Genomic DNA, 8,254 nt, shown 5'->3' with positions numbered 1-8,254 from the left:
GTGACGCGGTTGTTTCTTTTGGATACACTCGTCTGTAGTGTTGATCTGTGCTTCCCTCTGACGAGCAAAGAAGTGTCTGACAGGCTGACAAAGAATGACTGGCTCCTAGTTCAAAAACAGCATTTCAGCACTTTCAGCTCAAAGCTTGATATGATCCATGAAGACTGCATCCTGATGGAGGCTCCTGTGGAGGAAAATTATCCCAAAGGACATTGGTTTTCACTTTGGAGGCTTAAAAAGAAGGAAAACGTGAGCTATGAGGAAGTGGCACAACAGCTTCTCTCAGTGAATGTGTCCAAAGCTTTTCATGTGCTGAAGCTTCATTGATTCACACAGATGCAACAGCGCTCGCAGACACATTAGTCTGCAAATACCAGATCGACACACTCGCATGATGTGTATCGATTGCACTCAGGGGTAAGAAGAGTGTTAATTCTGTCAGACACAACATCACACTGATGCATTCTGCTTTGAGGATATAACATAATATAATAAGAACATAATAAATGTGATTTAGATATATAAAAAATAGCGTATCTGGTGGATTCCAACTCCAGCTTATTTTATACAAAGCCATATGTGCTCCTGTGGTTTGTCTCTATGTGGAGCATAACTGAGGCTGCAGTGTTACAGCAAGAATCTGCAGCTCTGTTCTCTGTGATTGTTATTTAGAGTCATAGCCACTGCAAAGCCCTGTATAGGAAGGACTGACATGAAAGCATGACCTTGTATCCAGCACACATGATTTACATGCATGTCTTATTTTGATTGGGTTAGTAGCATTTATTCTTCGTTCTTCATTTCCATATAGATCGAGGACCAAGTACAGGACACAGAAGATGAGACGAAAGTGATGAAAGGGAGCCCTTTATTCAAGTTTTAAGGATAAAAAGTCCAAAGATATGAAGATAAAAGTAATCCAAAGCACAGCTGTATACACAGGAAGTAACAACAGATACTTTGACTGTGGACAGAGCTCTATATACACAGAAGACTGAATACTAATGAGAAACAGGAGGGAGAGGAAAACACCAGCTAACGCGATTAACAACAGGCAAAACTAACCAGGGAGCCATTGGAGGGCAGACAGGAAGCCAAACAGGACACTAACAACCCTTCAAATTAAAACAGGAAACAAACAACACTAAACAGAATGGATGTGATGAGTATGAGACAGTCTACTCCTCACTCGTCTCCACTGCAGGTAGCTCCACACGTTTGATTTGGCAGTTTTATGGTGAAAGCCAATTCACATCTCCAGCTGGAACCTCCAACATTTGTTATGTGAATGTGCAAACGTGACGGAGCCACACATCACTACCAAACAGACATGAACTAAAAACTAAAATGAGTAGAACTGATTTAAAGACTTGATAATGCCTCACTTAACAGTCACATAAAACTAGAATAATGAGAAATTGGAACAAAACATCTGAAAATTCACCAAACAATAAAATAAATTAAGACTCAAATACATAAACTAACAATCCAAGACAGGAAAAACAGCACAGTCAGAGAACTGTGGCAGCTTTAAGTCAGTGATATGTTTTATGTTGTGCAAACTAGTGATTCTTTTTATTAGGATTGTGGACTTAAAGCGAAATCTAAAGCAATGCATGCTCATGAAATAAATAGTCTAAAATGGCCTTGCATGGTACATGTGTATCTATAGGTATCTGATTTTAAAACTCCCGTGATGAAGGGACGACCTCCTTTTTATCTACTGTGTGCAGAGGTGTGTTACAGAGGGACATTTCCCCGTGCTGCTCTGCAGGAGGTTCGAACACATGGAGATAAAACAATATAATGAGCCGTCGCTGGTATGTGTGTTTGTGCAGCTGTATGCCAACCGTGTCTTTATCTAGCGTACGTCTCCTGGTCGACATTCAGTCTCTCAGAGCTGGTGGCGTTCAGGGTCAACATGATCCTTTTTTTTCTCCCTCAGGCATAGTGCTGTCAGCTTCACTCTGTCACAGCAAAGGTAACTACATGGAACAAACAAGGGCAACGGCCACCTTTTCATTCAGCAGGTTGATGACAGGATTCAGCAAAAACAGGACAGTCGCTGTCTGACACGCTCGGCACCGTGGTGCTCCATTTCCTTTTGCTTTTTCTCACATGTGCTCTCAGAAGAAGATCATCAGTGTTCGATTTCCAAAAATATCAGTGCTGATACTAACTGTCTAATAAACGGTCGTCAGTGAAGTGTGTTTAGGTGACGTTCAAACAGTCGGTGTGCAGTGTCTCTATTGTGCTTGGCAGAAAAGCCAAACAATGCTCCGGCTTTCAAATCTCCAGATATTCTGTTCTGCTCCACGCTGATGCAACAGCTACCAACAATATGCAGAAGTGCAGCTGTGCGGAGGCGCTTGGCCTCCTTCCTGCTGCTTCTTTGTTCCCTCTTCTGTCCCTCATGCCACCTTTCTGCTGCTGTCTTTCTGTGACATAGCTCCTCATATTAACCGGCCGTGTTTCTAACTTACACCTATTATGCGCGAACACACATCTGGACTGTAGCCGAAGCGTCGTGAGGCACGAGTGGGGGGTGGGCAAAGGTTTGACGGGAGACAGCAACTGTTGCTTAACAGACAAGTGGTGAAATGCATGCTGGTGTAATTGCAATGAAGGGATAATTTGACAGGCACTTGGTTGCATTGCTCTTACTCTCCCAGAATCCTTACTCTGACACTCGTGCTGCATACAAACAAGCTACACAAGCATTACAGCATCACCCTTGTTCTTACAGACTTACCTCCAGGTAAACCCCTGTCATATTCCTACGCCTGTTATCACATTTCTTCTTCTATTAAAGTCATCTGTGTTTAGAGGTAGTGTATATAATCAGTGTCAAGACATTTCAGTGCAGGAGGAGGTAATGCATCTGTGGCATATTATTTCTCAGAGAAAGGTTTCTGTTCTTATTTCGCTGCAACTGACAGTGCAATTCATCACTCGCAGGTCTATGAGAATACCTTATTTAAACAATGCCAGTGCATCATTGCTCAAGGACTAAAGAGAAGGAGCATTGCATACCAGCCAAACATTTCATCTTTCATCTTTTCCTTTTTTTTTGTGCTCTCTTTCTCGGGCAAAATGAAGCCGTCTCACTTGTGTTTCCTTCTGCTCAGACTCCTGCTTTGCTCAAGGACATGGAACTGAATAAAACATGACGGACATCCTGTCAACAGAGAAGCCAGGCTGAGATCGGGAAGGGAAATAGAAAAGCTCACCTCTGCTTACAGTATTTGTTGGTGTGACTCAGACGTGTCAGTTATTGCTGCATCTTGAGGTGGTGTAAACCCTCATTCCAGGATCTGAAACAATTTGTAGCTTCACCAGCTACCAGTCGTCTTTTATCAAAGCAGAATTTCTTCATCTTATACATTAAAACTGTACATCTGCTGGTTACTCAGGCAACTGCCCTGGGCTCTGTTAACACCAATACTTAATATAATCGTAATGTTCTTCTTCTGCTCCAACACTGATCTCATCCCTTGCTGAGGATTCTCCTCCTTCCAACCTCAAACCTACGTCACATTTCCTCCAGCTCTCTCGCCGGTTTATTTCTCCTCCCAGATATATCAGACAGAAAGCCTTTCACACACTCCACCCCTCACCCGCCCCTCTGAGCTGAAGTGGCATGATGTATGACTTTACACCAGGCCTTCTGGCCCCGTTGCCATCGCTGCAATCACATGGAGCTAAAGTCACAACCTAGGAGGAAAAAATACTCATACACATGTGCAGTGTTGGGAAGGTTACTTTAAAAATGTATTCCACTACAGATTACAGATTACATTTTACAGATTACATGCCCCAAAATGTATTTTGTAACGTATTCTGAACACTTTGGATTACTTAATATATTATCATGCTTTTTACAACTACATGAATGTCCTATTGCTGTGATTTATTACTTCTTATGATCAATAAGCCATTCATCATTAACCACGGCTGTTTCGTGCTTTGAGGAATGATATGGGGGATTATTAGATTTCATCTAATCTCTGACCCACACTTCCAAAACCACTTCTACAACCTTTGTGACAGGGAAACTCACCGGCACGCCTGCAGCCCCAAAGACTTCTCCATCTCCACTGATATCTGTAAAAGTTATCTGAACCATGTGAAATCTCAAAGCGTATGTCCGGCAAGATGGGCAGGGTGTAAGATTTGAGCCCAGCATTGAACAATGATCTGAGGAGCAGTGTTAAAGACAAAGCTAGTGCTGGCTGCTTAGCATATTAATGAGAAGCAAGCTTAAATACTGCGAGCGTACCATTAGTCACACACATTATAATTCTCCTAACCACATTTATCGAGCCAACGGAAATCTATATCCCGCTGTTCTTTTAATTGCACTAGTTGAAAGGATCCCTCCGACTCTCTTGTAAGGTCAGCGGCACAGCTGTTGGAGAGAATTTAAGTGACTTGAGGAAATTGCATTTCAGAGCCAAGCAGCCAGGATAATGGATGATTTTATCATTTACATCAAGAAGTGTTTAATTTAAAAGCACCAAATGAACTGTTATAGCAACAAAAAGAATGAAATATTTACCAAACCCCCCCCACCCACATTTAATCCATGGCTCCACAGAGCATGAACGTACGAGTGGAAGAATTTCCGAGTCAGCAGCCACGGCAGACACGCTGGCTCTAATAACAGCCTCCCGTGATGATCCCTTCATTACACACTGATGGAAGTTCTTACCAAAACGGTAATGTATTTGCCCCTGGGCTCACAATAAACGTATGTAAAACAATGTTTCAGGTTTAATGAGTGTGAGCAGAGTCTGTAACTGTTTGATTACGTGTGTCAAAGAAAGATCGTTTTGTACTCAGATCTGGATTTCTCTTAGAGCTTAACATTTATTAGTCTGTGGACCAAAGTTCTAATGTTTATTTAAGGAAATTAGAGTTCGGTAAGAGGATGGAAATAAGTACACTTCCAGTAACACTTTATAATTCGGCAAGCAACTAAGGGCCTAATTGCTCTCTAATTAAATTGATTTTTTTTTAATGACAGTGTAATTATATTTACATATACAAAATTAAAGCATATCAAGAACACTAGAATGAGGTGGTAACACGTCAGGTTTTTACTGGAAACAAAGAAATAATTACAGTACAAGTTGAGTATTGCATAACTTCAGGTATTTTAGACACAAATTGTCATTTTTAAGAAGCGAAAAGCAAAAAATATTTCCCAAATGGCTGTATTAATGCTAACTTTTTACATGTTTATTTAATATTCATTATTTTCACATCCACAATAGACGAATGGATGAATTACACCCTTCGTCAGTGGCTGTGTTCCCAAAAATGTTACACTTTTCCTTAGATCTATAGCTAGATAATGAGGTCAGCGTATGTACAGTATCCCTTTTCCTCACATGTGCACAGACACAGCTGTATCCTCACTAAGAAGTTTAACTAAACTGATAAGATGAGGCCGTTCATCTATAAACGGTAATGCTGAGGAGCCAGAACTGCAAGATCTAAGCAACATATCACTGAAATGTTTCTCTTGTATTGATAAGTGAAGCAAAAAGCTTGCGACTACAGTTTCAGGGAGGAAAATGGGCAAATTTATCATGTAACGAAACTGCTTTTTACAATTCTACTAAATCTCAGACTAAAAGTGGTCATAGCAACAGAGCCCAGAGACACTATACAGCCACTTACCTTTGCTATTTCTGACAGCAGACGTGCCAGCAAACAACTTGTAGGTATTTTCTGCACTGTGGTATTTCTGCTTCTGTAAAATATCTACTTGCTCTGCCTTGTTACAATGTTTCAAGCAACTTAAAGAAATCCAGAATCAGAATCAGAATCAGAAAGGGTTTATTGCCAGATGTTGAGCAGGTTTACAACATTAGGAAATTGCTGCGGTGCTTCAGTGCAAACATACTGTCATAAAAATATAAAAATAAGAATAAGAATTAAAAGTGCTAAGTAGATAGATATATACATGATATATACATGAGTGCAGGTGGTGATCAGTGCCAAACATGGAATGATGCAGTGAACACAGCGTAGGGTCATGTGTTAGTGGTGGGAACAGTCATACGGTTATTGTTCATGTGTCCAACAGCAGAGGGGAAGAAACTGTTCTTATGGCGAGAGGTTCTGGTGCGAATGGACCGGAGCCTCCTGCCTGAGGGGAGCAGGTCAAACAGACTGTGTCCAGGGTGAGAAGGGTCAGCTGAGATCCGAGCTGCACGCCGCAGTGTCCTGGAGGTGTACAGGTCCTGCAGAGATGGGAGTCTGCAGCCAATCACCTTCTCAGCAGAGCGCACAACACGCTGCAGTCTCTGTTTGTCCCTGATAGTGGCTCCAGCGTACCACACGGTGATGGAGGAGGTGAGGATGGACTCGATGATTGCAGTGTAGAACTGCATCATCGTCCGTGTTGGCAGGTTGAATTTCTTCAGCTGCCTCAGGAAGTACATCCTCTGCTGGGCTTTCTTAATGACGGAAGTGATGGTGGGCTCCCACTTCAGGTCCTGGGTGATGGTGGTACCCAGGAAGCGGAATGAGTCCACAGAGGTGATGGGGGTGTCAGTCAGGATGATGGGGGGGAGTGGGGCTGTGTGCTTCCTGAAGTCCACAATAATCTCCACTGTCTTCTGGGCATTCAGCACCAGGTTGTTGTGGCTGCACCAGGACACCAGACGTTCAACCTCCCTCCTGTAGGCAGACTCATCCCCGTCCGAGATGAGTCCAATAACGGTGGTGTCATCTGCAAACTTGATTAGCTTGACAGACTGGTGGGTGGAGGTGCAGCAGTTGGTGTACAGGGAGAAGAGCAGAGGAGAAAGAACACAGCCCTGAGGGGAGCCGGTGCTGATGGTCCGGGAGTCCGAGACATTCTTTCCCAGCCTCACATGCTGCTTCCTGTCCGTCAGGAAGTCAGTGATCCACCGGCAGATGGGATCAGGCACATTCATCTGGGAAAGCTTGCCTTGGAGATGGTCTGGAAGGATGGTGTTGAAGGCAGAGCTGAAGTCCACAAACAGGATCCTGGCGTAGGTTCCTGGGGAGTCCAGATGCTGCAGGATGAAGTGTAGACGCTTTTCTTTCCAAGCTCCTTAGACTACGATGACCTGGATGACTGAGAACCGGCACAGACATCTTGTTCCAGTGAAGTTTAAAAGAATGAATAACTCCATAAATAAACGCACACTCACTCAGAGCTAATCATATTTGACACATTTTAAAACCAAGTGCCTGTTAAGCCCTAAAACATCACAAGGATGTTATAACCAATCAAAATTAGTTGCTCACAGGACTGTGATGAAACACGTCACTATTCATTTTTAGGGACAGATTCATAGTATATAATCGCAGCGTGTATTGATGTACCTCACAGCACACGTGCAGTGTTGGGGACTAACAGAGTACATGTACCGCTGTTACATATTTAAAATACAAAATGAGTAACTGTATTCTGTTACAGTTACCGTTTAAAAAGGTGGTATTCAGAATACAGTTACTTTGTTCAAATAAATGGATTACACGGCGGTCTTTTCCTGTTTCATATGTTAGGCTACGCCCTCTCTGTTTTTGGTAATTCCACGCCGTTGGAAACCCAAACAAAACATTAAGAGGCTCTGATGCCCGTGTCTCAATCTCACGGCCCATTTTTAAAAATTATTATTCAAAAAATGATTTAACATGAAGGCAACAGGCAGAGTGTTACAGGCATCGCCCTAAAGCATGCAGCCTGATGGGCAGTGTAGTCCGTGCTGCAGGGAGGATGGACTGTCATACCCGTGATGTGTCTGTGAGCGAGGAGGGAGAGAAAGGAAAAGTAGGAGCTGTCACCGAGCAGAAACGGGAGCTGGAAGCATGTAAATATAATAATAACCACTGCAGCCAAACAGAGAGCCTGACGAGCCCAGCTGTAAGTAAGCTGTTAAGACTCGACTGTACGCCGTGTTCGTGTTTTCCTCTGAAACAATAAGTTCTGTTGGAGCAGCCTTTCAAATCCTCTCTCTGTCTAAAACTTGACCCAGACAACAAAGTAAAGCTAGTTTTCAGCTACGAGCCCGACATGAACCCGACGTATCAGCCAGAGGTCCCTTTACTACGGTTCGGAGCCGCGGACCTGTTTTATATACGCGAGGAATAGTTTTCTATACGAGATCGCTGCAAAAAGTGCAGCCTTACCTAATGTCCACCTACTGTTACTCATTTATATTAAGATTTAAACATCTAGTTGGTGTTGGTGTGGAGAGTAGCCTTCAGTAAC

The sequence above is a fragment of the Haplochromis burtoni genome, unplaced genomic scaffold (assembly GCF_018398535.1).
Source record: "Haplochromis burtoni strain Fernald_Lab_line unplaced genomic scaffold, NCSU_Asbu1 Contig_24, whole genome shotgun sequence".
Classification (NCBI taxonomy): Eukaryota; Metazoa; Chordata; class Actinopteri; order Cichliformes; family Cichlidae; genus Haplochromis; species Haplochromis burtoni.
The sequence above is the reverse complement of the archived record's forward strand: the minus strand, read 5'-3'. Positions refer to the sequence as shown.